We start from the raw sequence: 24,871 nt of genomic DNA on the forward strand, positions 1-24,871 counted from the left end.
ATAAAAACACACCTGGAGATTGGATAAATTGGATAATTTTTAGAAAAGTCTGTAAATAAAACTATTTAAAAAAGATATTTTTCTGCTACCTAATAAGCCACATTCTGTTTAAACACAGTATTTGTGCACAGTTGCAGATAAAGATCAGGCTACTCTAATATTATTAGTATTATAATATTTGTAGAATTAGATTCCAGAGGTGGCTGCATAGGATTGTTTCCGACTCCTATAATCCAAACATTTCCAATAACTCCAGAGCGTTATTAAGTCCAAAAGTCAAAATGTATTGAAAAGAGATAGATGTAATAATTTTAAAAAATTCAAAACATGTTTATATCTAACAAAATATTCTGCTTCAATCCATATTTCAGCTTTTCTTAAATACAAATAGGTCGTGGGAACCACTGGAAGAGACATCCTTAAAAAAGTCACATGCTTGTATACAGTATTTGGCTTCTTTTGAATATTTCTTTGGTGTGGTAAACCGTGTCACCCATGACGAGCAAAGACCTCTCTGTAGTCTTAACCCTGAGATGATGGTCTCTCCTCCACTTCTCTGCTTGGCTGAAGAAAGAGGAAGCCGTTTATGGACCGTGTGACGGTGTCCTTTTGCTTAAACGTTACCCTTGCACTCAACCCTTTTATCTGTGTCTGATTGATGGGGCCTCAGGGGGACTTGAGTGCTCCTGCAGGTCCTGTGTCGCTTCCTAATTGCTGCCTTTGCCCCAACTTCAGCCTTCCTGTGTCCCACGGGAAACGTCACCATTAATTACTTCGACTTCATGGTATATCAATCAGAAACTCCCGGTAGGCCACTGAAGGCTTCTTACATAGCTGAGTACAAGTAAGAGAGTTGATGAAGTACAATAAACTACTGTCTTTTGGCTAGTTTAGGAGCATGTCTGTGAATCAACTCGGTTTTCAGTGTCCTATCAGTCACGCTGGCAGGGACGAGACCCATGGGTGCTAGACGGAGAGGAGACTTGAGCTGAGAGGAAGCTCTCGCCTTTCATACTGTCAACCACAAACAAGATGTGAAACTTGTCTGTGTGTGTGCTGTAAATTTGGGTTTGTCCTCACATTTGAATAGTCTTAATGAAAAGAAAAAAAAGAGGGATAGGATGTTTCTTGCAACAGATATTACTCACTGTATGGGAGGAGAGCTGCTGATGTTGTCTAGCTGTGGAGGAGCTGCGGAGGAGGTGTTGCAAAATTTCAAAACCACATTTTTTAGACACTTATATTTCCTGTAGCGAGATGACTGTTAGTTGTAATGAAAGTATGTTCACTTCTGCTTAAGGAATAGTATCGCTTCAGTAATTTTTTACAGACCCCTCAATTGAAATTGTGGCAAACAAATGTACAACAAATGTGAAAAAGGATGGGCTCCTGGGAAAAACAAGATGATCCATCATTTACTGAAAAAAACAAAACATGGTGGATAGTAACTAAGTACATTTAGTCAACTACTGTACAGTACTTAAAGGTGCTTGATACGATATCTAGAGCATTACTATAGCAGCAAACAACTATTTGTAATGCAAAGAGCTTCTCTGTGCTTTGTTGACATAGCCGGGCTGGCCTTTTAGTGTATGTGAGCATGTCCCACTGGCTAGATCACGGCCGCCGCTCTGCACTGCTCTCATGCAGCAGTTACAGCTGATAACGCCAATAGAGCCATTGTGGAAGAACCCACCCTCCGGTTCCCCGTCAGGTTAACACTGTTAGCTTTGTCAGCACATTTTTCACTGTTAGCACCGTTACCTGCCATCCGTCTGCTTCGCCGTTGCAGTGTTGAGAGCCGTGCGGAGGCAATAGAAATGCAACCCAATCTTATATTTAGCACCTTTTAGTACAGTTTTTGAGGTAGTTGAGAGTGTTTCCATTTTATTCTACTTTATTTCATTACTTTATTTCATTTTTTTTTTTTTAAAGATGTTTCAGCATGGGATCAGATCATAAAATCATGACGCATTGCTACAGTTTAAACCGGTACAGTGTAAAAAATAATTCAAATCATCTCAACATTGATGCACGAGAAGGATTAATAAACCATATAGCAATATATACAATAATATAACACTCTGGAAGTGGCCTTCCTGCATGATGAGTACTTTTACTTTTTGCAATTTTAGTAGATGTTGCTGTTAATACAGTACAGTGCTTTTACTTGGTGAGAGTGGTTCATTGTATTGAAACTAATGGAATGGCTCCTCGAGCGAATGTTTTCACTTGCTGTTTGACTTATAATAGTTCTGTGCAACTTTTATTTATATGGAATATATAGATAAGAGCCCCTCGCATGAGTACTGAAAATAATAAAAATCCCTACATTTTTACTGATTATTCTAGGGAATTTTTACATTTTTAAAAAAAGAAGCAGTATAGTGTGCCCAAAGACTAAATATAGTATGATAAGAAAACGTCTGTATCTCAGAAACTACAAGGATCACAATCAAGTATTTGGCATCTATGAACTCATAACAAGTTGAATACCAAAAGTTTCGCACACATATGCAGTGTGAAAAAAAAGTCTTATGTAAGACATTTAATAAACACAACTTTAGCATTTTTCCTCATTATTCAATAATCATGACTTTAAAAAAATAATAAAAGTGTGATTTTTTTCATGTGATCTAAACATTTTAAAGTTGTACTGTTAGATATTTGCTCAAAGTATGTCCGTACCAAATTTCAAGACTTTTGACCGATCAGAACAAATGTGGCATTTTTCCCTTTCTTACTAAAAATAGTCTTTGGGCACAAAATCTGGAGTGCAAGACTTGTAATGGAGTATTTATATCGTGCTACTTTTACTTGAGTAAAGTGTGTGAATACTTCCTCCACCATTGAAAAAAAAATTATGTATTTGCTATTTAGATCTGTAGAGGATATGTTTGAATATAAAAGTCAGGCGCTCTTATGACCCCTCGTTCTTGTAACACAAACAAATCACTCATCCTGTCAGTATAAACATGGGGTCATATTATGTCTTCCTCTATTTTAATAGCAGAAGTGGTGAGTGTCTTAATCGAGACGTACATCAAAGTAACCATGAAGGAGACGTTTCCAGGTGCCCCGAAACCTCATCTGAGGAAAAGTGCGTACTTGGTGGCCCTTTGTCAGCACCTCAGAAACCTTCTGCTTCCTTACATCCATCTCTCTCCTGCAGGATATTCCCAGGTGGATCTGAGCTTTCACTGAAGCCATGATGGAAAGCACCGCAATGGTCTTTTCATTAGATGGAGCAGCGGCCTGGATTACCTGATGCAGTAGCATGGCTCCATTTCCTCTAATGAAAATCTCCTCTTTTACAGTAAGCAAAGTGATTTTTGTATTTCTCTTAACAGATTTAATGTATGAAATGTGTTTATTAATGACTCCTCAGAGGAACATTGTCTTACTGGTGAGTCTTTTTTTAATGCATTCAAAATGTATAGATATGCAGTCACACAGATAATTGCTGTGAAAATGCATTGGAGTCAGTTTCACATGCATCTCACACTTGGGAATGACCATGAGGTTTGGGTGTGAATTAATGATTAAGACACGGCTGCAGAGCCAAGTATGGGAGGAATCTCAGCAGCAATGATGGGAAAATAATGGCATGCCACACATGTGAATCTCATTTTTGTGAGGTTGATTCATTCATCCATTCTGTCCTGCTACTGTGACCACCTTTATGATATGTGTTATGCACATATCCTGGCATTGACACTCACATTCTTTACCATTGCTTTTGAGTTATAATTTTTTGTTGTTGTGTACATAACTCTTGAAAAACTAAACAAGACAAACCAGCAGCAGCAGACACAGAAAGTGTCCAGGCTCAGTTTAACAGGCCTCAGTCAGCCATATTAACATCAGCAGACCCAAACCCCAGGCTTCATATGACGTGTGGGATTTATATAATGGACTACCAGTGTCTTCTTTGGCTCGGTAATAAGCAGGACTGTATCATTCACCGGGAGCACAGGGTTCATTGATATCATGTGATATCATGATCATCACCGTGTCATGTGGCAACACTGACTGCATGGTTTGTCTAAAACGGACCAAAAATGGGGAAAGACATGAAGGTTTACGTAATACACATGTAATGGTCCTTTGACCTGTTTACACAATGTATATATCAGCATGTATGTATTTATAATTATTATTTTCAGTTTAAGACACTCAGTTAGGCAATATGATTTTAAAGGGTTACAGATGATGCTCATCAGTAAGCTGTCAGGATTTCTGATCTTGTTTCAAATGCAGAGTTTCTGAATACGGGCTGTGTGTATTTCCCTGTGGATTGAATGTTTCGATACTTTCACAGTATTTGTATAGGACTTAAGCCTGGTTTATAATACAAAAACATGAAAATCTCACTTTTTTATAATATGGGACCTTTAATGATTTTTTTCCATTGACACTAGGATTTTTACATTATTTTCAGCAATAAAGGTTTATGTCAGTCTTTAAAAATAAATAAAATTAAATCAAGTTCAACAAATAAAATATTGTTAAATTAATTACAGTATAAACATTTAAGTTCTTATTCTTTTTTTTGTAATTAGTATTGTATTGAGTTTTCTACATGAACATTGTCACATTTTGGTCAACAAATCCAATTACTCCTACATGCAAAATAATAATATAAAAATAAAATATCTACAGAATCATAATAAAATACAAAAACAATAAAATACAAAATAATAATATAAAAATAAAATATCTACAGAATCATAATAAAATACAAAAACAATAAAATACAAAATAATAATGTAAAAATAAAATATCTACAGAATCATAATAAAATGCAAAAAAAAATCAAATACAAAATAATAATATAAAAATAAAATATCTACAGAATCATAATAAAATACAAAAAAAATAAAATACAAAATAATAATATAAAAATAAAATATCTACAGAATCATAATAAAATACAAAAAAAAAATACAAAATAATAATGTAAAAATAAAATATCTGCAGAATCATAATAAAATACAAAAAAAGATAAAATACATACAAATACAAAATAATAATGTAAAAATAAAATATCTACAGAATCATAATAAAATGCAAAAAAAAATCAAATACAAAATAATAATATAAAAATAAAATATCTACAGAATCATAGTAAAATACAAAAAATAAATAAAATAATAATAATAATTTAAAAATAAAATATCTACAGAATCATAATAAAATACAAAAAAAGATAAAATACATACAAATACAAAATAATAATGTAAAAATAAAATATCTACAGAATCATAATAAAATACAAAAAAAATAAAATACAAAATAATAATATAAAAATAAAATATCTACAGAATCATAATAAAATACAAAAAAAAGATAAAATACATACAAATACAAAATAATAATGTAAAAATAAAATATCTACAGAATCATAATAAAATACAAAAAAAAGATAAAATACATACAAATACAAAATAATAATGTAAAAATAAAATATCTACAGAATCATAATAAAATACAAAAAAAAGATAAAATACATACAAATACAAAATAATAATGTAAAAATAAAATATCTACAGAATCATAATAAAATGCAAAAAAAAAATCAAATACATATCCAATACATTAATCTGCACTAATGTCTTTTTTTTTTTCACTGCAGATGGAGATGGAGAGAGTTGGACCCTGGTCGGTGGTTCCAGTCCCCGGACCTCTCCCCTTCAGGCTGATATCGCTTAGTCACCGGCGGAGAACCGGCAGCAGCAGCGCCTCCCTGTGTGCGCACCGATTGGTTGGAGATGTTGACGAGGCTCTTCTCACACACAGACCGTCTCCAAGTCCAGGGCGGGGCTGACTCTCTCTCCGACAAACTGAATCAAGGCTACAACCGGCAGAAGAAAAACTTCGCCCGGGTGGATTCATGGAGCAGTGTGGGAATGCTCTGTCCGTAGGTGGGAAGAAGCAGAGAACCGGACGGCAGCGACATTTCTCCCACAGCACCCTGGACTGCTGCGTCCTCTGCTGCCATCAGGACTGACCTGGTTTAAAAACATCTGCTGGCTGTGTGTTGGAAAGAAGCGCGTTTATTCCTGCGCCTCTATATACCAGGATGATGTGACAAATCATCTCATCTTGCTGCTGCCTGGGAGAAAAATCTGTTTTTCTTTTTTTTTTTCCACTGCTGGAGATCATCTGAGCTGCTTGTTCTAAGGGTAAGTTGTGTCATTATTATTATCATGACTGTCTATTGTGGTCGCCCATACATACAGACATACATACGGAAGGCATGCAGGAAGGCGAGGAAGAAGCGCGTCGTGATCGAGGAGGATAAACCAGCTTGTATATATACTGGTGGATTGAATTACTGGTCGACATGGGAACCCTTCATACACAGACAGGCTGGGCATATAGTAAGCAGAGGAGTGTTTAGCTCACAGGCTTGCTTGTAGTGGAGTTTAAATAGTGAAAGTATTTAAAGTGGTATAATTGGGTCCACCTTTAGGCCCAATCACCTTTTTAAAGAAAGTGTGAAATCCCCTATTACACATTCAAGAGTTGGAATTAATGAGGTGGGAAATGTCCAAAATGAGCCTCAGGCTCAGAAGCTAAATTACTTTTTCTTTTCTTTTTTTCTTAAAAACTTCAAATTCAGGAGTTTCATTAGAAGCACACTATCTGAGCTAAAAGGCTTGATGGTTTAATTTCAACATTATCTCATGTGGCTGGAGGCTGGGGTCTAATTGTAATTTTGTACTAAAGGAATGCTAAGTGATTGTGTTGTGATGTTGCCTAATCATGCAACACATCATGCTTATAAAGTCACACCATGACCTCAGACATCCTCCTCCTCTTCCTCCTCTTCCACCCTCTCATGATCAGCATCGCCTTCCTCAATGTTTCTGTGAATCAACAAATAGCAGCACCACACATTTGCGTTATGTTACATAATTCATGATGAAAATGTGGATGAGAAGAGCAGCCAGCAGTGTGCTTCTCCTATCATCTCCCTGCACTCGAACCCTTTGACCCCTGAAAGTATTATTTCTTCCTTAGAGCTTTGTTTTCTTCACAAACTGTGGGCTCTTTCACGAGGCACTAACGCACGGTGACTCAAAGTGACTCATGGCAGACGGTCACAAAAGGACACAAATTCCACGAAATCATACGCATGGAGTGGGGGGGCCACCTCTAGATTTGACTCATCAAGAGGTTAAAAAAGCTCCAGGAGGACAGCTCACATATTAACAAAGTTGTTGACATCGGAAAGGTTACGCGCTCCAATGTCCTACAATACCTGGGCAGACTGAAGTGAAACCGTAGACGTACTGTATTAGAAACTGCTGAGTTATTTTGGCAGACAGGACATAGGAGCACATGGCCTGGTTTGTGTGCCCAGTGTTCCTGAAACCTTATCGCATGGAGGGAGGGTGGATCATGGCTCTGGGTGATGTAATCACACCAATAAAGCAGGGCTCTGGTGTGTGATAGTGGCTCGTCCTCTGTATCTGCTCCAACTGGACTCCGGGGAGAGTATTCCCAGTGTGTGTGTGTGTGTGTGTTTGTGTGGGTGCACGTTGGGTACGTGATACTGGGTGGGAGCTGGGAGTCGCTCCGCTGAGGCAGGTGGACCATCCAGGCCGGTCTGTGTTGACTGGCTGGTATGTGAGTTTTTCAGGGGGGCTGCTGAGGGGGGCCATGCTGTAGTCATGCCTGCATGACTCATGGCGCGGTATCTGTCTGTCTGTCAGTCTGGCCAAGTGCTTCATGGTGTTGCCTTCAAAAGAGCTACAGATCTGAGCAGAGATGTTATCAACCTTCATTCAAGGGCTGACCCCGAATGCTTCAAAGCTTCGACCGTTGCCATGGTATTCAACCTCCAAATCACAATTTGAATGCTTCGTTTTTTCATTTAAATTTTTTTTTATATATATATAAGTATGTAATAATAATGTTTAAATCACAAAATAGCCCACAAAATAAGGGATAATCCAACAACATTTTTAATTATTAGTAGTTATTCTCAGACGGATATCACTGTTTGTTGTGTGTGGAGGTGAGTGTGTGTACAGTAGTGCGTCAGCGGCACTGAAACGGGGGTGATGGAGACAAACACAAGCTTCGAATACCTTTGAATATTTGTCATCGAAGCTTCGAAGCCCAAAAAATGGTATTCGGGACACTTCATTCATGGCCGTTCATCAATAGATATTTCTTTCCTTATGCATTACTACACAATAGCACCTGATGTTTTTCATGTGTGGCCTAATCACTTCAAGATGATGCATCTACAAGCAGGACACAGTTATTTAGCGTCTCTCTTTGTAGATTTGATGCTCCGTTGATGAGCAGCGATAGATTTCCTGGAAGAAGTCCTCTGAAATCTGAACCTGGGTGTACTCTCTGTGATTGTTGGTCATTTTCTTCCATCTCTCTGGACCGAGCTCGCTCTGAGTTCAGCGTCACTGGGCTGAACAGTCCCATGTGTGCAGAGCACATGTTTCTCTAAATAACCTCAGGCCGTTTCTCCAACAAACACATCTGTATCACGAGTCGGAAATTTGTTCACTTGAGAGTCCTGTTTTTACAGGGAACCTGAAGGTTACATTTATTACTGACCAGGTGGAAAGTTGCTCTGACCTTAATGTTAAAGGTGTAATACTAAACTAGTAAAGTGGTCTAACATACTGTATTAAGATGGTCTCTATTAATGGACACATGTTTCTTAAAGGAGTCTTCTATATACTGTAGATTTTTTGTGGGAAAACATGTGATTTAACAACCCATTCAGATCTGGCTCCACTTCCTATGTCACATGCAGGCTCATTAGAATATATCGCCCACAGCTTGAGAACTTTTGCAAACGATATTTTTCTCGCAAGCCAATTAGAGCAGACTGGACTTAGGCTGTATTCACACCAGATCAGGCGTTGCGGCGATTCGCTGTGGGGTTGTGAGGCGGCGTGGGAGAGTCACTTTGATGACTGCGACAATTGACGTCTTTTGTTCCCTCATGGCTGGGTTGTACAGCTCTGGATCGCTGGGTACATGATTAGCCACCGCAAAGTGACGTCGGGTTGCAATTCTCCAAAAGTTGATTCTGTTTCTACTTTTCCGCCACAGGCTTTTATCGGTACCCCCTGCGGCCGCCACAGCCACAGCCCAAACGCACTACCCCCATTCAAAATGAATGGGAGGACTTGAGATTTCGCTGCACCGCTGGATCTGGTGTGAATGCAGTCTTAGGGCGCTTTCACAAGCCATAGTCCATTTGGCTAGTTCGTATCAGAGTTAAATTGATACTTTCGGTTCATTTTCTATTCAGTCTGGTTTGGTTTAAGTTGCTGAGGGGCGTATACGAAGGAGCGAATTTGTCTTTTTCGTCCCGAGAGCTGCCACTTCTATGCAGGGAATCGCAGACTTTGATGCTGTCAACGTTTTTTTTTACTTTGACTGATCTACTGTGAGCATGAATCCCTTCTTCTCCCATTTGTGACTTTATAAACGTCAATATTTTTGTGGGCTTTATTTCGCATATTCTCCCACTCATGTTAACCTGTTGTTTACCTGTGTCCATCTCAACAAATGCCCACACAGGCAGCCTGCGTTTTGGTTCGCTTGGAAACAGTCCAAGACACTTCTCGGTCAGATTGTTTTGGTCTGCACCAAACGATGATTACTGCGTTCACAACTGCCCAAACGAACCGCACCAGAGTATGATTAAAACAGACTAAATGTTGGCTTGTGAAAGTGCCCTTAAAGTGACAGGCGCTAAAACGGAGCGTTTCAGACAGAGGGTGAATACAGGTATAGTATATTCAGAAAGACAGTATAAAAAAAATAATGTGTTTTTTTTAACATTAAATCATTTAAACATGTTCTACTAGAAACCCAAAAGTATGGGTAAGTATGAATCTGTAAATGAGCATGATATGTCTTCTTTAAAGGCCCAGACACACCAACCCGACATCAAAGAACTAGCGGCGACAAAGGCCAACCGTTGAGTCTCCTTTGTCTTGGCCAAAAAGTTGTACTCGAACACACCGCCAAGACTACAGCCAACGGCTAAGTACCACAATTGTTCTGCGCCTGCTTGAGATGAAATAATTCTCCCTACCAGTAGGCGGCGGTAGTCTGTATTCGTCATTGAAAAAGGTCAAAAAAGGTCATTCAACATGCTGAAATGGTGCGGGACACACTGAAAAACACAAGGCTGACGGATGCTCACAGACGGCCCCAAACCGTCGACTTGGTGTGTCAGGGCCTAAAAGTTCCCAAAAGCAGCTTTTAAAAAACTCTGCATTATATATCAACATCACTTAATATTCTGTATTTGCTTATTCCAGTATTCCAACTCTTCAGAGAGCCTAAATGATTATTTTACTTTGGGGAAATATATCAAAACACAAGACACCACCCACAGGGAATCATTATAGAAGTTTTGTGCCTCATTTTATTTCTCCCTTTGCAAAAATTCAGCTCAAGTAGGTATTTAGTAGGTTATTTTTGGAAACTCTGGGGCGTTAACTTGAATTAAAAATACATTTCTGTGGGTTTAAACATAGCTCCCAGTCCACTCATTCTAATAGTAGTGATTGACCGACTCCCTGTGAGTGTTTAGTGCTTGTAAAAGCTTAATGAGTTTAATTATCATTATAGAGCTGAATTACATATTTCTGTGAGACCGTCATCACGAGCAGCTTTGTGTGAAAACTGCCACAGTGACGACTGTCTGTGTTGATTTGTGAATGTGGGGCACGGCAGCAGTATCTGGAGAGGTCAAACATGTTAACCAACTTGTTCTGCTACTTTGGAGACAATACGCATGCTTTCCTGCTAAATACAATGGTTCCCACAACTGAGCTCAAACAGACATTAGCTTTAAAAAGCATGTCAGGTATGTTTTTCTTTTGCAGGGGATTGATGGTGAGAGAGCCCACAGGCAGTGTTTGATCTAGTTCTCGCTGGTACCCGCTCAGCTCGCGGTACCTTTTTTTGGCTTTGATGTGGTTATGGTTTTGACGAAGTTGTCAGGAACAGGAACAGTGGTTTTTCTCGCTTGTCAAATAATGTGGTATTTGCGGAAAAAACAAAAGCGTGTTGTGTCTCTCGTGTTTGTCATGCATACGCAATGAGGAATGTAAGCCGATACATCCCCACTTATTATCAGAGGAAAGACAAACATATATTGTTTGTGGTGCATTGGCTTTAATTATACAGGAAGTGTGTTTGTGGCTCGTACAGATCCTCATCCTATGGCTGCTTGTTTGCCTGCTTCTCCTGTTGACGGCTCGGTTGTGTGACTCACAGCCGTTGCATCCAATTGTTCCCATCCTATGACATCTTAGCGGTGGCATGATGCAGCGGCAGCCATGACGGTGAAGTCAGTTGTGATGTAATGCTGTAATGCAGCAGCAGGGCTATTTCAGGTCCACCTCTGAGCCTCCATGGCCTCCGTCTGCCAGCATGCCACCCTGCCCTTCTCTCAGTCAGCACCTCATCTGTCATGAGCCAGAAAGTAATACATGAACCGGCATTCACAGAATTTACTAGAAACCTTTTGATACACAGAGAAAAAGTCACAGACGTGACTAAATAGAAAAATACAGGTTACTATGAATTGTTTTCACAGTCATTTGGTTCAGGCCAACATTAGGCTGTAGCAGAGATGAAAACATCTAATTTGGGGTCAGTAGTTACAGGGTGTTTTTGTTCCCGTAGGTGGTGTTCTCACTGACACGGTGTCTGAGGCTGGTTAACCTCAGGACAACGCTCATTTTCAGGGCTGTGGGAATTTCTTTCCCAGAAGGCTGGCGCTCGCAGACGAGCAGCAATGGCTCCTTGAACTTTGATCTTCCTCTTTGAGCGTGAAGAGCTCTCTGAGGGCGTGTCCGCAGATAACCCAATAAATATCTCTCTTTACCTGGCGCCTCGAGACAGAAATATATATACGTCAGGTATGTTGCAATCGCGGAGTCTTACCTGGGTGAAATCCCTTGACAGAGGGTTTTGTTTCACAGCTCACACGAGATTAAATATCAGTGGTACAACTTGATGATCAACTTCAGGGCAGGCTCAGTTTTAAAGTTAGAAGAGAGGTTTCCGGTATCATATGAAACTAGAAAACCTAATGAATCCATTGGTACCAGCATGTCATACTAGTTTGTTGCAAAGGAGGCTAAATAATGCTTCAAACTTGCGCAAAATTTTGGCGAGGAGGTCTAACATAACGACGTAAACTGAGACAGGAAGTAGCATTAGGGTGCACCACTAACATTATAAACTGATATATATTGCCTTGATTACAGTATCTCAACTACTACGTCCACTTCTTATATGAAGTCTATGGTTACAACCTTTAAAACTTGACTTATTACAGAAGAGTTGGACCGACCAGAACTTAATATTCAAAGTACATCCAGAAAATGTTGCTTTTTTTGTAATCCTCAAATGCTGTAATGACAGCACTGTGTGTTGTATCTGTTTACTTTTTCTCATCATTGTAAGGCCAGGGGACCAACTGAAGAAACATCCAGACTGATAGAGTATCGCAGCACTGTTACAGCAGCAATGAGGGTGCAGTTTTAAATAGGATAGCCCCCCCACCCTTCTTCCCCCAGATCTTTGGCACAGTCGGCCGTCATACCCAGAGGCTGTGAATCCTCATTGTGTACCAGACTGCTAAACTCAAGTTGGCTGTTCCCTGAATGGAGCTGCACACACAGTTATATCTGGACAGTTTCAACAGTCCCACCAACATCACATACCATGCGCCAAACTCACTCCAGCAGCTTTCCCAGAAATGAGGGTGTGTTTTGGATTCCTCCGTGACTTTTTATTTTACTGGCTTTTTTCGGAAGAGGTGGATCTTAGTCGGCTCTTTTCTGTTGACTGAACTTGAACCATGTAAGTGTTGAAATACGAGTGCTCACTAAAGTATGCCCATGGTGCGTCTTCTGAAGTCCTATTTTATTATTCAGCTGTACTTTTTTGTTATACAAATAGATTTTGGATTAATCTGTTGGAACTGTGTTCAATGTTTGTCAGTCAGACGGATTGACGTGGAATCCAGCCAGACACCGTTGGCATATTTGAACATGTACCTGATCCCGTAACTCATAACTTTCCTTTCCTAAATGCCTTCGCTTCTCTTCACACCCGTGCCAACTTTCCTTTCCATCTGCCAGTTGACGGAGCTTGTAATGCCGCCTGCCAGGGAAAATGATGTAAAGCCTCTCATTTATGGTGCCCAGTTGATCACGCCCAGTTCTAGTGAAGGCATCGCGCTGGAAGCCTAATATGTGCTGAAGCATATTCACCCAGAAACAAACATGAACAGTAATGCAAATCGAAGGTAATTTATTCCTGGAGGCTGTCAGGGTTTGTACTCCCACTCTGGGAGACAAGTTGTTTTTCTTTTTTTGTTTCACTTCTCTCATCTTGTCTGAATCAGACATTCTGTCTCCTCATCATTATATTACATTTCCTGATCATTTGTCACTGCTGCGTGACAAATTGACTTGTTGTGAAAAACATGAGCAGAGTGATGAAGCATCCATACATGTGGGACTTTATTTCCAGAGAAAAAGAGTGTGTGTGTTTTCTTCAGTTAGATCAGGATTGAGGAGGCCTCCCCCTCACTGGGGCTGTGACCGTCCCAGAGGACCTGCCCCAGCCTTCCCAGTTTTCCTGTGCCTTTGTCGGGAGTTTTCCACTGATCTGTTGGCCCAGCTGCATGGCTTCATTCTTCCTCCTTCCTCCCCCATCATCCTCGCTTTGACATCTCCAGCTCAGAGACCCTGGCTTCACCTCTGGGTGTTCCCCTGGGATCCCCCTCACTTCCGCAGAGCAGCCGATATCAGAGTCTGGGGACTCTCTAAAAGAAGTGACGTTACAAAGAGCAGAAATTCGGTTATTTCACACTTATAATTCTGCATGCTTTTCATTTAAGCATTTCACATGTTCACATTCTGTTAAACCCAGACAGGACGCTGATTTTCCCAAAGAGACACCTCAGGCAAAAAAAGCTCTGGTCAATTTTGAGATTTTGTTTCCGTAACATGTCTTCTTTCAGATTAATGGAAAGAAAACATCCAAAATACACATTTAGGTGATTATTTTACTACACTTTATCTATTAGCGTCTGTTGATTTCTCCCAAATTCACCAAAAATTAGCATTAGATCATGCCTCGTTTGCATATTTAAACATGTGTTCCCCCTGGGTTCCCCCTCACTTCCTCAGAGCAGCCGATATCAGAGTCTTCTAAAAGAAGTGATGTTACACTGAGCAGAAATTCAGTCATTTCATCCTTTACTGTAAAATACTCAATTATTAAGGACCAATGAGATTACTAGATGAACTAGTGCATCTAATTAGGCGTGCAACTAACAATTTTTTTCATCGTTGATTAATCTGTTGATCATTTTCTCAATTAATCGATAAATTGTTTGGTCTGTAAAATATCAGAAAATGGTGAAAAATGTGGATCAGTGTTTCCCAATGCCCAAGATGACGTCCTCAAATGTCTTGTTTTGTCAACAACTCAAATATATTCAGTTTACTTTCACAGAGGAGTAAAGAAACCAGAAAATATTCACATTTAAGAAGCTGGAAACAGAGAATTGTGACATTTATTTTTCTTAAAAAATTACTCAAACTGATTAATCAATTATCAGAATAGTTGGCGATTAATTTGATAGCTGACATCTAATTGATTAATCGTTGCAGCTTATGTTACCAGTGTGAATTCAGTGCTATTCAAGCCACGTATTCACCATGTGCAGAGTAACAAATGGATCTGTGAACGTTCTTCATCATCTGAAGATTTGTCTGAGAACTGTCGTTTGAAAAGCAGTCATAGGAATGGCGCCGCCATGACGAGTGATTCTTACTTGCTCTGATACCCAAATCTCACCTCACATTTATCTGAATCATTGCTCCACAATCTACGCTGTTCACAGCCTCTGCCAAAATGCATTGTGACCCACATTTGTGTCCCGCCACAGTGACTGAGTAACCGTCAGACTCACAGATCTCTCCTGCGGAAATGTCAAACACACTGTTTGTGGAGTTAATTTTATTCCTTTAACTGTTTGAGCAGAGGGTTGTTGTAGTTGATGTATGTGTCATTGATTTGTGTGCTCTTCCCACAAGCAGCGCTGGGAACTAGAGCACATACTGTAGCTGTGAATAATGTTGGTCAAACTACTTTATCCTCCATAAGTCATGCCCAATCAGATAAACTTTGTGCGTGTAATTCATTTTAATGAATGCCTCTTCTGCTTCTCTTTCATCCACATATTTGCCAGATGAAAGAGATTCAAATATAGGAGCTTTATTAAAATGACCTAGTTGTTGTGTGTGAAAACAAAAAACGGTTCCCCCTTCCTCCAATCCAGAGGGGAACCTGAAGTCTAAATAGGTCTCTGCGGCTGTTGCTTTTGCAAAAATCAAATCAAATCCTCCTACCTGTGGCAGAATCAAGTTTCTACCGTCAAACCCAAAGAGAAAATCTGACTGGGATGTGACACTAAATGTGTTTCGGTGCCGAAGGAGGCTGCTGGCTCGATTGATATTATTCCCTGTCCTTCACTTGACTGTGAACTCGGGCTGTGCACACCTACACACACACACACACACTGCACACTGCACACTCTGCACACTCGTAGACACACATGCTCACCCGCCCGCCCACGTTGTGTGTACATATATTCGCAGCCTGCAGTGGTGAAAATCAATGCAGTCAATAATCTGTACTCTGGGCTGTAACAGGTCTGCAAACCCTTCAGGGAGAACTCATTTGCCGAGGCATCTTAGTCATTTCAGTGTACGGTACGAGCGTGATTGATGTAGAAAAGAATGAATTAGTAAAACATTTCAATATTACATTGAATGATTAATATACTGTTCATGACTAGTCAATGTAAGCTGTCCTTTTTCATGCCATGGTATAGGTGCTGCGTATTTCTCTTGTAATACAGATTCACTTTAGAGAGATTTAGCAGCGATTGTGGACGTGGAAGGCTGAGAGCTGAATTGAAAAGGGGTTTTCTAACTTGCTCAGTCCTTTTTGACCAATATTGAGAAAAGCAAATCTAAGTTTATTGTTAATTAATATAGTTTTATCCTAAGAAGTTACAATTTTAATCTTCAAATCCCGAAGAATTGAAGAGTTAATATTCACTGTAGTCACGAGTAATATGTTGGTTTGATTTTGAAGTGGACTGAGTGTGTTTTCCTCTAAAGTCCTTCGTCATCATCCTGGGGATCGATACAGTCGATTAATCGGTCGTTTTGGTCTTAAGGCCGAAATCAAAGAACAAGCGGTGACGAAGGCCACCAGTTTGGTCGCCTCACGTCGCCTTTGTCTTGGCCAAAAAGTTGCACTCGAACACACCGCAAAGACGACGGCTGATGGCCAACTACCACGTACGTTCTGCGCCTGCGTGAAAGGAAATAACTCCCCACACCAGCAGGTCTTGGTAGTCTGCACTTGTCATTCAAAAAAGGGAAACCGGAAGACCGAGGACTGCAAATATTCAAACGGCCAGATTGCGTTGTGAAAATATGTGTGTGTTGGAATGATCAGATGAGATGAAGATGAAAAATGAGAAAAACCTTCTGTGTTTTTCCTCTTGACTTTACTCATTGGCTTGCTTTCCTCACTTCTGTTTCTCTTCTTGTGCACTGATTTGTTTAAGATGAACAGCCAATCAGAGTGATTTCTCTCACCAACGGGCACCGTCGCCTATTCAACATGTTGAATCGGCTGAGAAACCTCTGACACGGGCAGAATAGAGCCAACGGTGCAGGACACACCGGAAAAACTAGGCAGACAGACGCCCAACGACGCCCAACCGTCGGCTTGATGTGTCACGGCCTTTAGTCAACCCAGATTTATTTAGCTGATTAGTCATTTTTTGTGCTTTTTTCATGCTGAATAACTAATTTCCAAGAATTTGATGAGCACATCTCTTGTAAACACAGGATTTAAAGTGGCGCTTTTGTGTAATTCTTTGTGAAGAAACAGATCTGTCGATTAAATCAACTCATCGATTAGTCGACAAAAGCATATGCGTGTTAGTCGACCAAGAATTTCCCCCTATGTGGATTACTTTACCCTTTGAAGCTACATTTTAATGATATAATTTAATAAGAATTCAGTTTAACCAATCATTCCTTATCGCCTTCTGACGCCCCTTTAAGCGCCAACTTATAGGGATTGACTTTGTAGAGCTCTGTGTCATGAAAGACTAGACAGCCTCCATTCTCCTCTCTGCTTGAGTCCATGCTAATGTGGCTAATTCCCATTGTGCCAGAACTATAGGCCACACTTCATCTGCTCTTTTCAATAGACGTGTCAGCTTCAATGTCACACTACACTGAGATCTCACTATCTGGTGGGCGTCCGGCCTGACTCAAACAAGCCCTATTATTTTCTGCGTACAGTGACTTGCTGCTTCATCAATGGCCGTGGATGGGATGTATATGTTTACATGTGCAGTGTGGATGTGTTCCTGTGCATGTGAGCAAGCATATGTTGTTTCCGTGGTTGTGTGGACCGGACACGGAGAATGCGCCTGGTCTGCAGTCTGTTTCCTGCCTTCGTGTGCACGTCTCCCCTTCTCTGCTCTGCACTTCCTTCCTTCCTCCCAGCACTCCTCCTCCTCCTCGGTAAAATAAGGTCCTCTCTCAGTGCTGGTGGTCTCCCACGGAGGATGTGAGATGACGGAGCTGATGGCTCTCCTTTTGTGAAGTATTTTTAATCCTGGTGATTGATTAGATCACAAAGATAGAACAGTTGTGACAGTAGCATGATGTACACGCCAATAGAGAGGCGAAGTCGCTCCCCTTCCGGTGGACCCCATGGGACCTTATTCCAGAAATAATATGTTCAGTAGTCAACGGCGAGAGACAGATATTCTTTTTCATCCAGTATGAATTGCGTCATGAATCACACACGTGATGTTTGTCAATTCAAAACATAATCTCTCTTCTTGCACAATATACATCACCAACACTAGCCAGCTAACTAACTTACTAACTTCCACGCACAACTGAAACGTTGGCTTCAGAGAGAGAGACATCAGTACGCCACTTTTGGGTGTGTAGTCTTTCTAATTATGCATTTTCACAGTCTTATACTTTTACATCAAACTGCGACTTTTTGACTTCCAAAATTATATTTTAAATTGACAAACATCATATATGTGATTCATGGAGCAATTCAAACTGGATTAAAACAAATATTTATCTCTCACCGTTCATATTTTTCTCGAAATAAGGTCCCATGGTGGTCCACTGGAAGGGGCGGGACTAAGCCTCTCTATATGACGTCTCTGCTAAGCCATAATGGAGTTAACTCGTCTTGCGCCTCACCCTGAGTAATTATCCCAACTGGGAATTTGCTTAGTGCACCACTTCCATTGATGGAGGAATGAAAACTTCAGCATGCTCTTGCTTTTTTTGACTCCGATCATGCTGCACAATGACCCTTGTTCAGTCCACATCAGGCCGCACAATGCAGCCTTTTGTAGGCCTGATTCAGGCTGATATCATGCTGGAAACTATTTAGATGGGGATCACATGTTGTTAGGGCACACTGTTTCTGAGATTCTCCTCTTACTCACTTAAAGAGAGAATGTCAAACCTCCCGTAGACAATGAGGTGATTGTTTGTACTCTCAGGACACTTTAGGGAGGACTGCAAGAAAGATGGCTCACTTCCCCTTTGTTGTCTGAAGGCAGCGTCTTCCCTTCGTAAGACATAAATCTGAGATGTTGCGTCAAACCAGGGCAGATCAAGGGGAGAGAAATAACCTTGTCAGCAAAACTGATGCTCACGTCATTGATCTCCTGATTATGGCGAGTAGTGCAAATCTTTGACAAGGACTGTACATCAAAACGATCATTTTGGTCTGGTTTGAAAACCAGGGTTTGAAAGTCAGGGCCTTAAAACAGTAGTTGCCAGTGGCAGCCATGATACATCGCGGACGACAGCACAGGGCAGTGTCTAGAAGGGAACCCCGCAAGTTGGGGAAACTCTCTTGAGATGGTTAAGGTTAGACATTGATCTTGAAAAGTTAAAGTTAGGATAGGTTGTCGGGCAGCGAGTCTCGCAAGTGTTTTTGCAAGTTTTTGCAGAGCTCAGATTTAGCAATTTGTGGGTTACCTTCTAGACACGACCACAGCACTGTTTTGGAGTGGTGAAGAAGAATTAATTTACGGTTAAACAATTTGATTATTTTTTTTTATGATATCAGATCGGTGCATAGACTGGCGTACTCGCCGCTACCCAATCACAAATTTTGGGCAGTATCGGATGCATTTCCGATACTGTTATCGGTATCGGAACAACTCTACTATAAAGTATTATACATTAGACATGTGGGTTCATTGCAGAGGCAGATGTGCAACTGAAGCCATATTTTTATTCTGATGCTGTAGCTGTTGGTTTTAAACATCTACCACAGTTCTCTGTTAGCCTCTGAGATGAGGTCAGGTCCTCTGGACGTATCACAGTCTTGTTGAATTTCATTAACTGTCCGTGTTTATCATGCACATGCTCTCTTTGGCTCAGTGAGCAGCTGTACGGTCGGTTTCAGGGGCTGCTGGATTTTCCCACTCCGCGGTAGGCAGCTGGAGATACAGTAAGTTGAAGATAAGCTTCTGTACGGTAAACAAAAAGAGGTTTCAGGTCTGGCAGCTGGAGCCGAAAACGAACTGCTTATCAACTGCTTTATCCCAAAGCGGTGAAGGCCGTCTCACTGGGAGCTGATTCAACAGGGTGTTACCTGATCCAACTGAAGTGGTCATACAGTAGTCACACAACTCCCTAGTTATTGTGTATTAAGTTGTCTCGGCCTGGGAAGTATATATAGCCCACGCCGAGGGAGTTTTTAGCTTCTTCCTCAAGATTAGAGACACGACTACAGACGGAGACAGATTTACTAAGTGAGCCTCATTTTTCCACTGAGGTGAAGACCGGCCTTTACTATCTACTGTGAGCTGAAACAGGCCCGTTAACAATCCTGAGAACAGAAATGCTGTATAGCTAAGGAGACTCACGGCAGCTCCGGTAGCAAGTATGTAGTAAATAATTCACCTGCGCAGAATGACTAAATAATTCAAGTGCTGAATTAGCCATGCATGTAAAAAAAGTTTCACATGTGTATAGCAAGAAGGAAGAAAACTTTGTGCTAAACAGAGCTGATAATATCAAGTTTGTCAACACACTGAGATTAAAGTAATTGTATATCTTGGTTTCTGTGTACTCTTAACACATCTCTCCTCTCCGTCATATTGATTTCCTGTGCAGGATATTGCTGCACGTGGACAAGCAGGGTCTTGTGCTGATAAAATAACCAAGTGCAATTTTCTAGGACCTGCATTCGCCTGGCAATATATAAGGCTTTGTAGAGGAGGACGGGAAGCGGTGAAGGGCTGTACGATGGTGAATACAGATATTGCTTCTGGTGGAGATAAACGAACGCATCCAGTTCCATAAAACTAGTTTGACGTGCACGTCTTTTGAGAGGTGTAGTCACAGAAAAAAACAGCCTGGAGATCTGGAGCAGGATGTTTTTCATGCCGGTCTACAGTTTCATCCAGACTTACATTTGCAATTGAGAGCTATAAATACACCACATGCACACAGCCCGCTGTTAGGAGGCCATTTATACTTTCATGAGCTATTCATATCTCTGGCACTCGCTCCTGTCATTTAGTAAACACTGTTATGACAGTGAGGCAGCCTGGCAATGGACCCGATACAAATCTGTCACCCCCCAGACTGAAACCACTGAGAGTAAAAGGTTAAGTCTTCATTGTAAAACCCCACCAAGTGCTGACAGCCTGAGCTAAAGATCTGTGGAAAACATGGGAAAAGGCATGAAGGCTGCTCCACCCTTCTTGGCTGGGCATGCCGACCCTCAACCACCCACCTTGCAAGTCAAAGCAGCAGCAGCCCCGCCCGCCCACCATGCCTGGCCCTCAGATAGCTGTGACACTTGATCTCAGGGTCAGCTGCGACGGATATTTCTGCTGTCTCTCTCTCTCTCTGTGTGTTTTTTAATGTCGTAAGGTTTGGTGTGACAGCCTGTCACATGTCACTAGGGTCAATTCAGATGACTGCGGCTTTACTGGTGCTCGGTTGCACTTCACTCTCTGGCCTGCGGCGTTTTTTTTTTTGGTGGAGTATTTTTCTTCCTTGTAAGCTGGGCAGAAAGAGATAGAGAGAAAGGCTTTAAGCCCGGACTGGGGACAGCTCCATTTTATTTTTGCTGAGGATTAATGTGTGTGGAAGCCATGTGTTAAAGTCACATGGTTTTCATTGCCGCCAGAGCAGCCAGGAATGAAGAGACACATTTAGGACTGCAACCAACGATTATTTTCATTGTTGATTAATCTGTTGATTGTTTTCTTGATTAACTGATTAGTTGTTTGGTCTATAAAATGTCAGAAAATGGTGAAAAATGTCAATCAGTTTTTTCCCAAAGTCCAAGGTGATGTCCTCAAATGTCTTGTATTGTCCACAACTCAAAGATATTCAGTTTACTGTCATAGAGGAGTAAAGAAACTAGAAAAATATTCACATTTAAGAAGCTGGAATCAGAGTTTTTACTGACTTTTATGACTCAAACCAATTAATCGATTATCAAAATAGCTTAATTTAATAGTTGACAACTCATGGATTAATCGCTGCAGCATGCTGTATATCATAGCTGTAACTCTGTATTTAAATCAATCTTCACATCTGGTTATGTCATCTGCCGTTAAAGTGTTCACTGTAGCATAACACGTTTATTTTTGTGCCTGTTTCTGTCTCGGTTTCTGTTCCTCTCACCCAAATGAAATATCAGTAGCTTTGTAGTTTTGTCAGCTTCTTAATTCAACCCCGGTCGGAAGCACGATGTGCTATATAAAGATCAAAAGCATAGTTCTGCAATTAATGCACAGATGGGCCTCAGATCCGGTAGGAACCACACAAGTCACACGCCTGTAGTGTTATTAGGTGCTAATGATTAATGTTTAGATCGTGTGTCGGGGTGAATTGTCAGATCTGTTGCTTCTTCATATTGTTTCCCACATGCCTCCACCCACTCACTTAAATGACTATGTGGTCATGAGTTCCTGCTCATCATTGTGAAATCCCATTTAAGAGAACTACAGCTACTGTACGGCAGCATTAAGTGTGTCTTTGCGTTGTGTGTGTTCTTATAGTGAGAAGAGGCTTTACCAAGAATGTTTCTAGTTAGTGAGAGAATAGCAGGGAGAGTGACCGTGCCTAGTTTCCCTTCATTGTTTCCAGCGTCGAGCCTTGCCTCCAGCATGGAGTGAAACATAAAAAAACAATGGATAGTAGGAGCATTTATAGTGAATGACTAACAGTTAGAGCATGGGGGAATACCAAACATAACCTGTTTGTGTCACTAGGTTTTCAGGAAGACAGTATCAGTATCTGATGATCTAAAACCTGTTTATGTTACACAGAATTGTAGCAACATCACTCGATATTAAATATGATTTAATATATTATTTAATATATTATTAGCTTGGTAGTAGATCAGAAACAGATTTATTTGCCAAGTACTGTAGTAGTGTAATAATCGCAAATTAGTCACATTTTGTATCTGTTCAAAATGTTCATTAAAGGGAGATTTGTGAAGTATTTAATACTCTTATCAACATGGGAGTGGACAAATATGCTTGCTTTATGCAAATGTATTTATATATTTAATATTGGAAATCAATACAAAACAATGACAAATATTGTCCAAAAACCCTCACAGGTAACAGGCCTTGACTATGACTCGCCCAAAACTGCATGTGATTATCATAAAGTGGGCATGTCTGTAAAGGGGAGACTCGTGGGTACCCATAGAACCCATTATCATTCACATATCTTGAGGTCAAAGGTCAAGAAACCCCTTTGAAAATGACCATGACAGTTTTTTCTCGCCAAAATTAAGTGTAGGTTTGGAGCGTTGTTTAGCCTCCTTCATGACAAGCTAGTATGACATGGTTGGTACCAGTGGATTCCTTAGGTTTTTCTACTTTCATTTGATAGCAGCATCTTCACTCTAGCTTTGAGCCTGCTCCAACCTCCAAAAGATCTGCGGCCAGTCGGATTTTTAAGAGGTTAATTAAATATTGCAAGTTGCGTAAAAGAAATGAGTGGTGTTAAAAACAATTTTGCGTTAATACGTTATTATTGAGTTAACTTTGACACCCTGTATAGGGCTGTCAAAGTATATATATATACAGTAATATATATGTATATATATATATATATATATACATATATATACAGTATATATACAGTGTGTATATGTATATATATATATTGTGTGTGTGTGTAAAATGTTTAGATAACACTAAAATAATGATTTGAGCCAAAGTGGTCAAAAAGTTGCCCTGTAGTGGAGAAAAGAATCTGAAGCAACATGCAGGAAGGGAAAGAGGATGAAAGAGGGAAAGAGGAACGAAGGCCTGGGGACAGGAAGCGCTGCAGTTCTCAAGAATGAGCTATCCGGCCTTCTCACAACCCAAATTAATGAGGTCATCCATCATGGCGCCCGCCCCGTGCATGTTAGTATACTACTGTCCACCCTGACTTTATAACCCCTGTAGGGAGCAGGCAGGGCGCTACTTGGCCAGCCACCTGAGGCTTTGTCAGCCTCTATGACACAGCTCTGTCATCCACCCTCAGTGTGGCTGCAGCTCACCGACCTCCTGCAGAGCAGCGCAGAGCAGTAGAGTACACACAGTACCCGGAAACCAGCCAGCTCCCGTCCATAATGGTTAGACTTCATGTGGTTTCCTTCTCTGCCATTTCAGCTTGGTTCAGTGCAGCCAGAGATCGTGAGGAATGTGGGTATGGCATGCACTGGGATTCAAAATGGCCTCGGATAGAGAAGACTTCAAAAATGTACAAATATTTCACAAGACTCTCTTAGAAATTCATAAATTCTTTAAGGTAGAGTCATGTGTACATTGTAGATTATATGTGTTCAGTTTAAAAACGCTCTGTCCATCATTTCTCTTCATGTACAATAGGGACTGAAGCTTTTAAACTAGGCATCTGCAGAAAAGATGACAGATTCAATATAAAAGAGGCCACGGCCAGATTACTATTTTATTTATGATGAATGTGAAACAGGAGGGCAATGCTCTCTGCGCATATTTGAAGCGTGAAAGCAGTCGGAGAAAACGTTATGTTGCGCACAATGAACAAGCACAAAATGAAGCAGTAGCACAGCCCCCACTCTCACACAGCTTTTGTTTTTTTTAGTTTTTTTACTCTGGCTTGAATGTGTTCAAGGTGGCACTTAAGAGCTCCATCCACTGAGCCAGTCATCTGTTTGACTTTAAGCCTCACCTGTGGCAGCTGTTGTCACAAACCACTGCCTTTTTTCTCTCTGCACGACTGGAGACCATTACCAAGTGATTATATTAAACAATGGCATGGAAAACGTCATTGGGCTTGAGTTTGTATGCAGACAGTAATACAATAAATCGCAGCTCCCCAGACAGAGACAGAGAGAGCTGGTTATGCCTGTCAACTCCAGTCATTATGGGCCGGCTGGACGTCCCTGCACCTGGAGAGACGTCAGCTTGTCCTCTGTGTTTTGTCCGTCCGTCCCTGCCTGATGGAGAGAAGAGGTAGCCAATGTCAGCCCCAGAATTAAAAAACAATCCGTGCAGGGTTGTCTTGGGTCTTGTGTAAATGAGTAGGAAGTGTTAGTTTCTCACAAGGAGCAAATGACGGCAGGAAGCCAACCATGCGAGGCGCTTTGCAAAGTAAAGGGCGTGGATGTTTTTTCCCTCTTTTAGATGTGAATCGTGAAGTAAAAAAACAAATCATTTTTGAGACACTAGATTAAATCATCGTGGTCAAAA

At 40.7% G+C, this 24,871-nt stretch overlaps 1 protein-coding gene across 3 annotated transcripts in view; it reads left to right on the forward strand.

Annotated features, from left to right (window-relative positions):
* Positions 1-5,789: 5,789 nt before the first annotated feature.
* The window catches only part of rhbdf1a (rhomboid 5 homolog 1a (Drosophila)), a 35,820-nt gene continuing 16,738 nt past the window's right edge, over positions 5,790-24,871 (forward strand). For 2 of the 3 annotated variants that reach the window (XM_037791467.1, XM_037791468.1), the window contains exon 1: positions 5,790-6,185. The gene's annotated coding sequence lies outside the window, so the exon portion shown is untranslated. The remainder of the gene's footprint in view (positions 6,186-24,871) is intronic. The other variant, XM_037791469.1, reaches the window with a different exon arrangement.

This window comes from Sebastes umbrosus, chromosome 14, assembly GCF_015220745.1.
Source record: "Sebastes umbrosus isolate fSebUmb1 chromosome 14, fSebUmb1.pri, whole genome shotgun sequence".
Taxonomy (NCBI): domain Eukaryota; kingdom Metazoa; phylum Chordata; class Actinopteri; order Perciformes; family Sebastidae; genus Sebastes; species Sebastes umbrosus.